The 14912-nt window shown below is 42.7% G+C and overlaps 2 long non-coding RNA genes across 5 annotated transcripts in view; both read left to right on the forward strand.

The window, feature by feature from the left end:
- The first annotated feature begins 244 nt into the window (after positions 1-244).
- The window catches only part of LOC143823425 (uncharacterized), a 37675-nt gene continuing 23007 nt past the window's right edge, over positions 245-14912 (forward strand). The window contains exons 1-2 of one of the 2 annotated variants that reach the window (XR_013226477.1): positions 245-486; positions 13978-14155. This is a non-coding gene — a long non-coding RNA (uncharacterized LOC143823425). The remainder of the gene's footprint in view (positions 487-13977; positions 14156-14912) is intronic. The other variant, XR_013226478.1, reaches the window with a different exon arrangement.
- LOC143823432 (uncharacterized) lies at positions 502-13967 on the forward strand. Of its 3 annotated transcripts, XR_013226481.1 has the most exons (4): positions 502-2108; positions 7314-7461; positions 8022-8111; positions 9898-13967. It is a non-coding gene; the product is annotated as an uncharacterized LOC143823432 (long non-coding RNA). The 3 variants fall into 3 exon arrangements; XR_013226480.1 differs by having other exon boundaries at positions 7314-8111; positions 9895-13967; XR_013226479.1 differs by having other exon boundaries at positions 7314-8111.

Here is a 14912-nt window from a genome sequence, read left to right on the forward strand (position 1 = left end):
CAAGCCTCTATGGCTAGGCTGCAGCAGACGATATCCCCACCTAGCAGCAGATAGAGAGCTGAGAGCTAAATGTGGTGGCTACTCACTTGCTGCAGCAAAGCACATGGCTTCTCCCTCCTGAAGAAGCAAGAAGTGGGTGGTGGCCCATTCAAACAAAGGAAGCTCTCAAGTCATGTGCTGGGGTTTTCCCACTGCTCATGGCTGCAAACCCAGGGCCATTAGTGAGGACACAGGTGCAGCTTATCTGTTTAAACAACTGATTGCAATTACAACACTTTCTCCTGAGCCATTTTCACCAGTAGAAAAAGCTGGGCAGGGCTCGTTTGCCTCTTTCTTGAGCTCTGCTTGACCATCCTGGGGGGTATAAGAAGACAGAGAACAGGTTTCCCCTGGCTGTTTCTACTAGCAAACGTGAAGAGAGACCTGAAGCCTCTACTTTCTGCTTGCACTGTTTGGAGACATGTGGAACGAGAGATATTTTCAAAGGTTAGTTTGCACATGAGCATGTGACTAAGAATTGAGTGGGCACCTGTGACCTGACTCATCTCAGATGTAAGATGCATTTTGGCCCTGAGTCTCACTGATTAGAATAAAAACTGTTTTCAAATTAGTGTACTTTTACATTTTAAAAGCTTTCTTATTCAAATGATAGTGACTTGGAAGCCCAGAATATTATTAATCCTCTTAAAATTTCTGCTGTTTATTTCCTATCGAACAGTAGCTCTCTTTGAATAAAAATCCATAAATTACAAAAAATAAAAAATGGGTAATGTATATGCAGTGGATGTTTGTGACCCCCCTCCTCTCCCCGGCTTTAAGAAAATTGAACAATAAGTTCACATTCTTAGGGGAGGGGGGGGTTGTGGCAAAAATAGGAACAGTATGTGTTACTACACCATACATTTCCTTTTATTTGCCATTCATTTTTAACATGGCGTATCACTAAATAGCAAAATCCCCAGGTATTTTGCAGGCTATAAAAATCAGCAATAAAACTGTTCCTGTCTGAAAATTGTTCACATTTACTATTTTATTAATCAAGCAGAGCTGTTTCAGATAGAAATGTAATGATTGTTCTTTCAAAGATTCTGGACAATTGGTCCAAGCGGTTTGATAGAACATGAGGAGGACAAGAAGGTACCGTTTTTATATGTTGTTACACTTAACTGGAAGCATTTTAAATATATTTCATAAATAAAATATTTACTGTAAAAGTATTTGCCTTGCCAACAATTGAAAAATATAGACCCAGTTCAGATAGTTATTGTCTTGTATGATTTGAGGGCAACCAGTGTGCCATAACCTAACAGATTGCGGAGAGGCATTGATTGTATGAGTCAGTGCCTACACATGGGGCTTATATACGTATCACCAAAGTGCCTTGTAATGGCAGTGCCCATTTGTGCATTAGACTGGAGAGATATTGACTTAATCCTTCATTGAATCTGGGAGATACCTGAAATAACTTATGCTGCAAGCTTGTGTGCAGGTTACACATAGCTCCAGATAAAAATCAGTGGACAGGCCTGATTTATACAAGCCTCATAAGCTACATTATATGCTTCATGTGAGAGACCACTTGAAAATAAACGGCATAAGGAAAATTGCCAGCCTCAAGCAAGTTGTATGAAACCATTTCAAATAAATTCAGGGTTGGTTACGCACAACAGGAAAACTCTCAGAAAGTCTGCAAAAAAGACAATTCCTTTTTTGATTCTCCATGTGGCAGTGGTTTCACCATGGAAAAGCCATCGGAGTATTTTTGATTATGCATGGCACTCATCCCTCATGGCATTTTCTGTGTTGTTTCCTCATAGTATTGTAAACTTACTTTGCTACGATTCTTTCCTGTAAGCCGGTTCCAGAGACTTTCTTTATGGCATGCATAAACGTTACTGTGTTTTCTGTCTCCTCCCCTGAGTTGTCTTACACTGAATGGAAAGCCATGGAACTACGATTCCCATGAAGCTCTGCCAGCACCATTGTCAGTCAGATGACATTGCTGCTGACCACAGCCTACCAATGAGCTCCGAGAACAGTGGATGAAGTATTCTCCTACTTGAGGAAAGCTCTCTCAAATGCAGAATCCTTTACTTCGCTCTACTATGGTATGCAAAAAAATCACACACAAGTTTTTAAAAGGGGTGATTTAACAGCGTCAGTGATCTGACTTTGATGAAAAATAACCACCCCGGGTACACCAAAAGAACCACCATTGTTGCATTTATATGTCTGAAATTATTGTGACCACACGGAGCTTTCTCCATGCAAATAGATTGCAATGGGGTAGTCTACCCCATGTGGAAGGGTTTAGTCTCAGGTAGCTACCCTTGTATTACCATCCCTGATCAGAATAGCCTGGGCCTTGTCCGATTTCAGAAGCTAAGCAGCATTGGCCCTGATTAGTGTTTGAATGGGAGATGAGGAAGGAAGTCCATGGTCACTGTACAGGCAGGCAATGGCAAATAACCTTTCTTAATTTGCCATGAAAACCCCAAGGGGTAATCATAAATCAGCTGTGATTTGTATATCAGGCATATCAGGTGCTATGTATATCAGACATAAGGAGATGTAACCGGGGCAGGATTATAGCAAAGTTGTTCACAGTGGAAAGACTTCTGCAAATTGTTAGAGCTCTACATTTTGTAGAGGAAGCACGCTCTTTGAAATTGAATTCTCTTTTTCATCCTCATCAAGGGTGCCAGATCATACTCACATTCTGCCTTAATTAATGGTGTTCGTCTAAAATATAAAATGAATTGGAAATGTTCTTTCCTTTGGACTCTAGGCTGTGATCCTTTCTGTGAATGCTTCTGCTAATAAGCTTAAAGACCTGGAATTTCTATTCCTCTTGCATAAATGGGGAAACCATCAGGCTAAGGATGGTCAGTCATCATGGCTGAAGTAGGAGCTTCCCCTCTCTGATGGTTCCCTGTTGCAGTCATGTATTGTACTGTGTATTACCTCCTCCCCAAAACTGAGAATGATATTTTTTCAACTTTCCTGATCATGGATAGCCTTCACAAGCTAAAATCATGTGATATGTAATGGACTATAGATGCCACCTTTTTCTGGAATGCATCTTGTGCCTTTAAAATATGTATGGCTGGCAGAAATTACATAGGAAAAGGGTATCATTGCATTTCCAAGCCGCAGACCAGTGCTGTTAAGAAAGTCTCTAAATTTCTCTGTGCCCAGTTTCTCCCTGAAATCCAACTATCTTTTTTCTCTTCCTAATAGATTCTTTCTAATCATTATGTTTCAAAGGTAAACTTGAAGACAGGAGGGGCAGGAAAGAAAGTTTTGCAGATTATCAGATTTTTGCTCTGTTAATGCTCAAGGGCAAGGAGGCGTTTTCCCAAACCTTCTTCTGTCATCACCCTGCCATGTTTTAGAGGGTAGCCTTGTTGGTCTGCAGTCGAGATTTCGGTCCAATAGCTCTTTAGAAGCTAACAAGAGTTTCAGGGTATAAGCTTTCAAGAGTCAGGCTCATTCCACACATGTTGGATCATGCACTTTCAATATGCTTCTGCAGCTGAATTTTCCTGTGCAAAACAGGACGATCTATTTCTAAAGTTCATTTAAAGTGCATTATCCAGCATGTGCAGAATGAGCCTCAATGTTCCGTTTGTCGATGAAAGGAGCTTTGACTGTTGAAAGCTTATACCCTGAAACTCTTGTTGGTCTCTAAGGTGCTACTGGACTCAAATCTAACTCTGTGCAGCATAAAAGAAATGTAGGGGTTGAAGTTGCAAAAGAGTACATTGATTTCTCTGCAAAGTGAAATCCAAGAGAAAAACAAAAAATTAGAGGAATCAATGGCTATATCTAAAAAGTTAACTTTGGAAAAAAGAAAATATCCTCCCCGTAACACTGCTGGAGACATGCTTCACATTTGGAGTTCTCCCTGTTAAAGGTAGAAGAATCCTAACAGGATAAAGTGTGGGAAAGGTAGTAACACTGCTTATTAAAAATAAGCTGTGTTTCATTGCACTGGATGACATGTAATAATATTTGGTATGCATATATTTGTCTTGATTATTCAAAAGTACTTCACATATCTAATTTCAGGTTTCCCCTCCCCTGGTTTTCTTTGTCTTCTCCCGTCTCCTCATATGCTATATACTGCTTTCCAGATTTGGTTCATAAGAAGAGTTGGTTCTTACATGCTGCTTTTCTCTACTCAAAGGAGTCTCAAAGAGGCTTACAGTCTCCTTCCCTTTCCTCTCCCCACAACAGACACCCTGTGAAGTGAGTGAGACTGAGAGAGCGCTGATATCACTGCCCAGTCAGAACAGTTTTATCAGTGCTGTGGCGAACCCAAGGTCGCCAGATTAGAAGTCTGCACTCCTAACCACTACACCAATCAAGCCATGGTTTTCTTTTACATCCAAACAAGGAACAATTGTTGTGGAAGTTATAGTTGGCATAGAATCAGAACCCAAACCCATGGTTTAAAATATGTTTTCAGTTCTGATTTGAATGAAAACTGTGATTTGTAGAAACGATAATTTCCCAAGTTGGGTATAATACCACAATGTTGAGAAAATGAGGAACCCAAACGTAGAAGTGGCATACATGAAGGAAGGAGAATATGAGTCTAGGGACATTATCAATCTCTCCCTGTCTACTGGGGAGTTCCTTGAGGCGCTGAAGGGGGCAGTGTTTTGTCCCCTGCTCAAGAAACTATTGCTTGATCCACAGGACCCAACCAGCTACTACCTAGTCTCACATCTTGCATTTCTGGACATGGTGGTTGAGAAGGCTGCTGCAGATCAGCTCCTAGCTTTCTTGGAGGAAATGTTGGCCCTTGACCTATACCAGTCTGGCTTCCATCCTGGCCACCGGGTGGAGATGGTGCTGGTCGCCTTGGTGGATGATCTCCGGCAGTTCGGCCATTCTCATTATGTTAGATCTGTCAGCCAAATTTGATTTAGTCAACCACGAGCTCTTGGCCCACCACCTCACCAGGACTGGGGTATGTGGGACAGCCCTTTAGTAGCTGCTTTCCTTCCTATGGAATCAGAAGCAGAGGGTTGCAGTGGGGGAAGAGATGTCATGTCCCTTTCAACTCCCATGTGCACTTCCTTGGGCCAGTTTTCTCTCCTACACTTTTTAACATCTTTATCTACTGTCTGGCCCAGCTGATCTGTAATTTCGGACTGGGTTGTCATCAATATGCTGATGACACCCAGCTCTATCTCCTCATGGGCAGCCGCCCAGATTCTCCCCCCCCCCCCAATACATTTGCCAGTTGTTTGGAAATCACCGCTGGATAGCTCAGGCAGAGTTGCCTGAAACTCAACCCCTTCAAGTTGGAGGTCCTGTGGCTGGGAAGGAAGGAGTAGTGCAATGAAGCATGATTCCCTTAGCTGACCAGGGTCCAACTGAACATCTCACCTAGTGCCAGGACTGTGGGAGTGATCCTGGGGCCCATTCTGCACAAGGACCAATGTAGCCAATTGCTTACACAAAGCAATAACGTTCTTGGCGTTCCGCATACCTGCATTTGTAGTGGAATCCAGTAGCGTTTGATTCGTTCCCCACGGGTTTCCGGTCTCACAGGAATCGCTAGACAGGAAGCGATTTTTTTTCTGTGCTTTTTCCCGCCCCTGGCCGTCAATCAAATGAACAGCCAATGGGCAGTTGTTATCATGCTCCCAAAAAGCCCCTTTCCCTTTAAGCACAGGTTTTAAAAAAAAACACAACACACACGTTTCAACTAATATGCCTTGATTCTTCCTAACGTAGAGACCCCATCTAGCTGGCATGTGAGCTGGCGAGTCATCATTACCACGCTCCCCCGAGTAAACCTCCCCCGCACGGCGTGATTTTCAGCCGAAATTAAAGCGAACTGGCAAACAGGGGGCTGTGTTGTACTTGTGGACTTAGGGGAGCTTTAAAGCACTTCTGTGGAGGGACTGTAGCCGGAGAAGCCTCGCTGGTTCGTTGCTTTCCCCACTCGCTCCGAGGAAAAAAAATGGCAATCGCTTCGCCGGAAGTTCAGAGGAGAGAGCCAGGGGGAGGGACTTTGTTGCAATCGCAACATTGAGAACGCACAGGTCTTTTTCGCAAGTGTTGCAGGTTGTTGGCAGGAGTGTAGCGATTTTCTGAGGGTGAATCCACTTTTCCCGATTCCCCGGAAATCACTGCAAAGAAGTGATTTTAGTGCTAGTGTTGCAGGAGTGTTGCAGATTGTGTGCAACGTCGTGCAAATTTGTAGCGTTTACCATTTGTAAGACTTCTGCTACTTTTAACTCGTGCGTAATGGACCTGGATGTTTCCCTTGCTATGGAGGCTCAGGTCACAAGACTAGCACAGCTGCTGTTTTTCCATATTTGCCAGGCAAAGTTACTAGCACCCTACCTGTCCTTGGAACACCTGGTGATCCATGTGATGGTCACCTCCAGGATTGACTTCTGTAACTCAGTCCTTGCAGACCTATCCTTGTCCTTGATCCAGAAATTGCAGCTGGTGCAAAATGCAGCTGCTAGAGTCCTCACAGAACATCTTGAGGGTCCCATATCCAACCTGTGCTTAGGCAGCTGCATTGGTTGCCGGTTTGCTGCCCAGATCAGGTTCAGTGTTTTGATATTAAGCTTTAGGGCCCTCAGCAGTGTGGGACCCACATATTTGAGGGACCACTTATTGCAGATAAAAATTTGTTGGTGATTCCTGGCTCATGGGAAATTTGCCTGGCCTCAACCAGGACCAGAGCCTTCTTGGCCCTGGCCCTGGCATGGTGGAATGAGCTCCTGGAAGATCTGAGGGCCCTGTATGAGCTTTCACAGTCCCACAGAGCCTGTAAGATAGAGCTCTTCCACCAGGTCTTCGGTTGAGGCCAGGGCACATAAGGTCTAGGGGACTCTTTACTGTATTCTATACTATATAAAAAATACATATAAGAATGATCACATTTTTCTCAGCAACCTGAGAGTTGTCACTGAGGTGCTGGGGGGTGGGGAGGTTGCCCTTTGAGGTAGGTTGATACGAGCAAAAGTGGCCAGCACAAAGTCACCCATCAAGCTTTTGTGACAGAGTGGGGTTTGGAACCCAGATCTCACAAACCCTAGACCAGCACTCTAACCATTACACAGGTTTGTTATTTTATATCTTCCTGGTATAGAGGGAAAGTATTACTCTATTTCAATGACAGGTAGCTGCAGCAACAATTAGCAGAAATTAGGAGTCCCACTGAGAGAATGTGCATGTGTGAAATGCTGCTGATTGCACTGTTCAGTGGTGCCCAACTTTTTATCACTGGGGACCGGTCAACGCTTGACAATTTTACTGAGGCTCGGGGGGGGGGGTAGTCTTTTGCAGAGGAACGTCGTCGCTGCCTGAGCCCCTGCTCCTCTTGCTTTCCTGCCGGTGCCCGCTGGGGGGCACTGACAGCAGCAGCTGCGCAGTGCCACACCGAGGGGGAGCCCCAGCCATGGCAGCCGCTAGACAGCACCAAAGGTGAGCCGGCAGAAGGGTGGCAGGGCAGCTCCTGAGGCAGCAGCTGGGGAGGAGAACGAGGAGGAGCCGCGGCCTGGTACCAACTGAGCTACGGACCAGTACCAGTCTACAAACCGGGGGTTGGGGACCTCTGCTGTACAGTATTATATGCAGAAAGTAACTGACCCAACAGGTTTGAGTGACTTATGAACAGCTAAACAAAAAATGGCTCCTTCCTCAGGACTGGCAAATGAGTGGGGAGTCCAAGCACTGTTCAAGCAACTGTCTTGAAAAGTTAAAGTATCACCATGACTGAAATTGTTCTTGCTTGGAAGCAACTAGTATTCACATTAACAGAATTTACCTCCAAGTAAATATTTTGTTCTGAAATATGGAATGTATTGAGGAATGAATTTTATTTAATACAGCACTCTGCCAGAACTGATTCACATAAGCCATTATTAAAATAGAAACCTTAAGATGCAATAGAAAAACATTGAAATTCATTTTGTGTAATAATTAGCATCTTTATCTGCTAATTATCTTTTGATGTGCTCTATATGCAAACTCCCAACATTTAGCAACCTGCCTGAAAACAGACTTTTCCCCTCACCAGAAGAGCAACTTAAGCTTTCCTTTTTCTGAGCTGACGTCTGCCGTACTCAGCAAAGGTGAGAAATATGGGGCTTAACCTATTGACTGGTTAGAAATTCAGAAGGAAAATGTGGCTTGTGCTACCTGAAGATGACTGTTCTTAATATGCAATTCTTTTGTTCTGTTTTTATAGTTCCTGCCCTGGATTTTTTTTACTATAAAATGGTAATTGTGAGCTTGTGTTAATAAATTAGTATTAGACAGAGGCAAACAGATCTAGTATTTAAGATCTGTGAAACACCTGTGCACAGTACACGCAAATAAATTTTAAAACCCTTATTTAAATTCATTAAATTCATTTATATTTAGGTTTTAGATTTTAAGAGGAAATGAAACAAACAGGGAACATATACTTGGCGTCCAAAGGGAATATTTAACCATAATCTTAAATTTATTATCTGAAGCTGTATGATCTTCAGACACTATATTTTTACATTATATTATTTCCAATCTTCTAAGGAAGCATTTTGGTGAAAGAAGAATGTCTTATCTATTTTTAGACAGAGATGTATATTTATTTTGTACCATTGCTGTGTATTAAGTTCGGTTCATCACTTAGGACATGATATGTAAGACAGTGGAGAAAGCACTTTATATCAGTACCCCAAAAGAAGACAACCCCCAAATAAGAACCTGAGACACCAATGGCTGAATTACTGTTAACAGATAACTTAGTACATGTTGCGATAACATGACTACAAGCATTCTGAACACCTGATTTCAAATTTAACTGGATTACTGCTAGCTTTATCTTCACCTGCACATAAAAAAATCCCAAAAATGATTAAACCTAACCTCCGAAAGGGTGTTCCCTCCTTTACCCATCTATAAGAAGAAAAGTTGGTTCTTATATGCCATTGTTCTCTGCCAGAAAGAGTCTCAAAGCAGCTTACAGTCACCTTCCCTTTCCTCTCTCCACAACAGACACCCTGTGAGGTAGGTGGGGCTGAGAGAGCCCTGATATTACTGCTCTGTCAGAACAGCTTTATCAGTGCTGTGGCAAGCCCAAGGTCACCCAGCTGGCTGCACTGGATGATATGTAATAATATTTGGTATGCATAGTACTTCACCAAGCGCAAGAGGCACTGCCAGAATGTCAGTGATTTGCTTTGAACACAGCTAGTGTCTGTGCAATTTTTTTGGTGGTGGGGGAATGGTCTTGAGCCATGCCTGTTGCTTTCTCCTGCACAACTGGACCTAGCAGTGCTGACAGTGCTTTGGATGGAGGTCTAGCTATGAGTGCCAAGCAAAATGATCTGAAGTATTGTTCTTGGCTCTTGAGCCGCAGGTTGCCTACCGCTATTGTATCAGCTTGCACTGTTCCTGCCAAAATGAGTTACGGTCTAAGCAGTCAAAAGCCTAGCCTAGTTAAAGAATATCACTACTTGTTAGGACACTGTGGAGCAGGTGGAAAAAAGGCCCTTTTCCAGGTCAATTTGAAAGAGGCCCCATACTTCCTGCTTAGTGTGATGTTTTCCTTAGCTTTCAAGTCAGCAATACTATACTAAGGTTCCTTTAGCTTGTTTTTTTTAGCTTGCAAATCAGCAATAGGATACTCAGGTTCCTGCTCTTACTGTAGGTTCACACAACAATCAACATCCATTTAATAGCAAGAAGACACAGGGATAGAAGCCATTAGTTCCAGGATCTCATGTAGCCTACAATTTTAACTAATAAACATAACTGAGCAGAAGGAATTACCCCTCATGTAATTCATCCAACCTATACAAATGGATAGTTGTATTATAAAAGTATATAATAAATTTACCACATCTGTGTTCTTTAATGTGTCCCATTCAGCAGAATCCCTCCCTGGACGCTAGCCACGTTCCTCTCAGATTCCCCAGAGACAGAGACACACAGAGCGCTGCCAGACCGAACACGAGCCCTCTTTCCCTCTTATCGCTCCTGCTGCAAGGGAGGCAGAGAGAGACACAGAGAAAGCTGCCCCAAGCTGCTGACCAGCCCTGCTTCCCTCCTAAGAACAAGCCCTAATTACCTGCTATGGTTCCTGCTGCCACAGAGAAAGCTGCCCCTGCTGCGATGGAGGGAAGAGAGACAGAGACAGAGCTGCCCCAAACTGCACACCAGCCCTACTTCCCTCCAAAAATCAGCCCTGATTACCTGCTATGCCTCCTGCTGCAAGACACACTGAGAGAGCAGCAAGAGGGAGAGAAAGAGACACAGAGAGAGATTTGCACCTACCGGGGTCCCCTGGGTCCTAGTGCTCATTGTATTCCTGGTTGCAATGGGCTTTCTTGCTAATATATACAATAAATATCTGAGGTTGTTGATATTTCTCCCTGCAATCTTGATCCCAATTTGTGACTCCTCTAACCCCGCCTTTCTCATGATGTGCTCTACATACAAGTTAAATAGGCAAGGCGCCAGTATACAGCCTTGCCAATCTCCTTTCTCAATTTTGAACCAATCAGTGATTCCATGCCATGAGAAATCGGCTAAAACATGCAAAAGGAATGAATAATGGCATTTATGTATCGATTCATTGAACATGCAAGTCCTGTAAACATATGGACCCTGCTTTGCTCTTAGCAAAGAAGGAAGGTACTGTCCAGCTTTCTCATTACTTAGACTTAGCTGATCTGCCCATGTTGATTCATTCTTCAGCAACCTTACAAATGGATTACTGCAATGCACTCTATGTGGGGCTGCCCATGAAGACAACTCGGAAACAGATCAGAGGATGCAGACCCAGTGTGACCAACACATAGTCATGCTTGCACCTTGTGATGCAGTGAAATGGCCCTCTGGTGTGCTAGAGACTTCAAACTCATAGGATCTCTGGCTGACTCTCCTGTAACTTACCTCCAAGTCTAGTGATGATTGCATTTCTAGGGTTAGAGTTCTGGCCCCAAAAGACGATGCACCACCCCCATTTTTCCAATGAGGAGTTTTTTTTTAAGTTAAAAATACAAGGCCAATAGAGGTCCAACAGAACAAAATCAAATTCCCCAAGAATCTCTATAGTAGAAAATGAAGGTGGGGATATTTTTGTAACACAGCAGAACCAGTACACTTTGCTTATAAAACCAGTGCCACCATGGCACAGCAAAACCAACAGAACTTAGGTCAAACTAATAGAATTGGAAGGGGGGTATTTTTGCAAGCCCAGCAGAGCCAGTGTAATCAAAGCGTGCCCAGCCCATCCAGTGTCAAGGGGACAATGTCATCTCAACTCGACTGATGTGTAGCACAAAAATCACACTCCAAGGAAGGGGTGGCTATAAGCCCAGAAGAACCAGTGCAAGCAGTATCCTGTGCCAGGGTTGCAATACCAGCTCAGCAGGTCTGATTATTATTTATTCATTGTGTGGCATGTATGTTATATAGCCGGGAAATCCTAAGACTGTCTGGCAGCCAGGCAAGAGATATTTGAAGGTGGTTTGCCATCGCCTGCTCTCATGTCATTTCCCTAGTGTTTCTTGGAGGTTGCCCTTTCAAGTGCTAGTCAGGCCCAACCTGGCCTAGCTTCTGAAATCTGATTGGATTTGGCTTACCTGAGCTATTCAGGGCTGATTCTGCACTTAATTTGTTTTTTCTGTTGTAGATCCTGCTGAATTCAGATTGATTTGAACTTGGGCCTTCCTCTATTCCACCCCCCCCCCCATTGAAACAGAAAGTGTTCTGCACTTGATTGGGAAAGCTCAGAGCGGGGAGGGGAGCGAAGCACAGCAGGAGTCTTTCTTTTCTTGAAGGGGAGCAGGAGAGGATTGGAGAAAGCAAAGGATTGGGGAATGAATCCAAGAGGCAAATCTCTGCTGAGAGAAGTTAGGGCTTCTGGAGTGCTTTAAGTCACTTTAAGATAAGCCTTGCAACTAGGAACCATGAAGTCTTTGAAATGATGCCCTGGCCAGTCAGGAAAGACTGCTTTGCTACAAGGCACAGAGAAAGGAGTTAATTCACAAAAAGCAAAAATCTGCATACTTACTGATGCTGGTTTTTCAAATATCGAGGGTTATATAAATATAAATGTAATAAATAAATATCCACTTCGGGATATCGCGGGGGAAAGGTAGGGTCACCGCAGATCAATTATGCATGTTGCAGAGGGAAAATTTAAAGCACCCAAAATAAAAATGGAAATCGAATTTGGTGTAGACAACAGGGATTTATTCTGACTGGGAGTGGGTAAAAAGACCCATGCAGACTATACCCTGGCAGGTAACAGGACTGATGTCTAGCACAGAATCACACTCAAAGTTAGAAGGGTGCAAGCCCAGTGGAACTAGCGTAGTGTACTAATAACTAGCAGCGTCCAGTGCCATGATGGCAATGCCTGCTAAACAAGACCAATGTCTGACATAGAATAATGATCCAAGCAGGGGGAGGAAGTTACAAGTCCAGCAGAATCATTTCAGTGTGCAGAATGCCCAGCAGAACACAGTGCCATTGTGGCACTGCAAGCTTCAAAGGATTAATTTCAGTGCACAAATCCAAGGAGGGAGTATTTTGCACATTCTGTGTAAGAGAATGGGAGGGGAGCTCTAAAGGAATGCCCTGCAAAGGAGAAAATGTTTGGTAAATGTTTTGTTTGGAGTCAGTCTCCCTAGAAATGTATCCATTCATGAACGGTCCGGAACATTCACAAACTGCTTGAAAATTTGTGGAAGGTTTGTGCCAGCTGGCCTGCCATTACCTTCAAAACAGCGAAAATTAATATGATCATTAATTTATTAACTGGTTCATGCCCCTCCGTATCTGGACTTTTTCTTTCACAATCCATTGGATCCAGACTTGAGGTAGAATACAAAATGAGTAGTTTCAAAGGCACTGTTTTCTTTAGTTTGAATTCACCCCCCCCCCAAAGTCAGTTTTAATATAAAACATATCCACAAGTTCTGTTCAATTCAGCTATGTTGGTTAATGCAACACCACTGCAAAGGCTGTGCAAAGTATTTCACACAAGGTGAAGAAAATGGAGCAGCCATGTTTGCACACTGGATTCAATAAGAACAGACAGAAATTAGTTCAATAGTCTGTTCAGAGAATAATGGATACTTTTCAGTCCATTAGGGAAAGGAACATGTTCTCTTCTTCTCTGAGAGTAATTTTATAGCCTGTATAAGTTACATTACCAGTTACTTTTCTCTTTTCACATCTATTTGCATAATTACCAGCTGGACTCAACTGGCAAATAGAAATTGCCCATTTCATTCTGATCAATCAAATGCTTAGATTGCAACTATCTGACCTTCACTTTTGATATAGTTGCTTAAACTTGCCAGTGCAGTATGTGGGAAGCTATAGGCTGAATATGAATATTAAAAGGAACCTTTGTCACCCCAAAAAGGGTGGCAGTTTTTACTAATCCTCCCTCTGTATTCAGAAAGCCAGTATGGTGAAATGGTTAGAGCAGGCTTTCTCGACTAGGTTTCTGGGCCAAGTTAATTTTTTGTATCTTTTTAAAATTTGTTATACATTTATTGTGATATAACCATATATTGTCATGTTGACCCACTTCCTTCCCAAATGGCCAATAATGGGCCTGGAGGGGGTGAGAAGGGGCATGCCCTGGGTGGGTATGTACACAGCTATGTTTCCCAATAATATTCTGCAGAATTGCACAGCTTCTGGTGGTTTCTTGAAGCCTGAAAAATGTTTCAGGAGTTTCTCAACAGTAAAAAAGTTGAAAAAGGCTGGGTTAGAGTGTTGAACTCTGAGTCCAGGTTGGAATTCTCACTCTGCCAGGTAAGTTTGCTGAGTGACTTTGGGCAATCACTTTCTCTCAGCCTCTCACAGGGCTGTGGTAACAGTAAACTGGAAATGGAGATAATGACATACATTTCTTTGGGTCCCCATTGAAGAAAGTGAAGTATAAATGAAATAAATGCATATTTCCATTTTTTGTTTTGTTTTGAACAGCCATTTCCTGATGCTCAACTTGGTGTAGTGGTTAAGAACAGTGGCCTCTAATCTGGAAACTGGGTTTGATTGCCCACTTCCACATGCAGTCCGCTGGGTAACTTTGGGCCAGTCATGGTTCTCAGAGCTCTTTCAACCTCACCCACCTCACAAGGTGTCTGATGTGGAGAAAGGAAGGGTAAGTAATTGTAAACTGCTTTGAAACTCCTTCGGCTAGTAAAAAGTGGTGTACAAAAAACAGCTCTTCTCTGTATGAGAGGAAAAGAAAAATATTGAATGTTTGTCATCTTCTATAATTCGTACTCAATCTATTTGCATGGGTTTCAGTTTAATTTTGTCATCAACCTATTTAATCTTCACTTTGTAACCTATAATTTACAACAAAAACAGTGTTAAAAATTAGTGCATGACCCAAAATCAGACCTCTTATTTCAAACACGATCCTAGTAATTCACAAGGAAGAAATAAAATACGTTTCATGTCTCCTGAGAAGTATGTTCCAAACACAAACAAGGAAGTGGTATCAAATAGAACTTTAGTTCTTATCGACTGGTTCACAACAACAGCATCAGAAAGCTGGATTTCCTAAGCATCACAGTTATGCCTATGTTTTTAAAAAAGAGGTATTTTAAATAATGTTTAAAATACTGTAAAGATACACCATCTCTTAATGGTCAGGTGTGGAGCTTTCATGCTTTACTTTGGCTTCACAGTTTTAAATAATATGGCTTGGATCTCAACATTATACAGGTAGAGGGGGAAAGCAATCTGATGGCCATGATTGGTCAGAAAGGCAGGATATAAATGTAACACATACATATATATGAACATACATACACACGGACATATGAACATACATTTTCTTGAATTTCACCCCATTACTGTAGATCTCCATCCTGCCCCCAACTTATTACTGGGATCCCTGTCCCTCAGGA

Source organism: Paroedura picta, chromosome 1 (genome assembly GCF_049243985.1).
Source record: "Paroedura picta isolate Pp20150507F chromosome 1, Ppicta_v3.0, whole genome shotgun sequence".
In the NCBI taxonomy this organism is placed as follows: Eukaryota; Metazoa; Chordata; class Lepidosauria; order Squamata; family Gekkonidae; genus Paroedura; species Paroedura picta.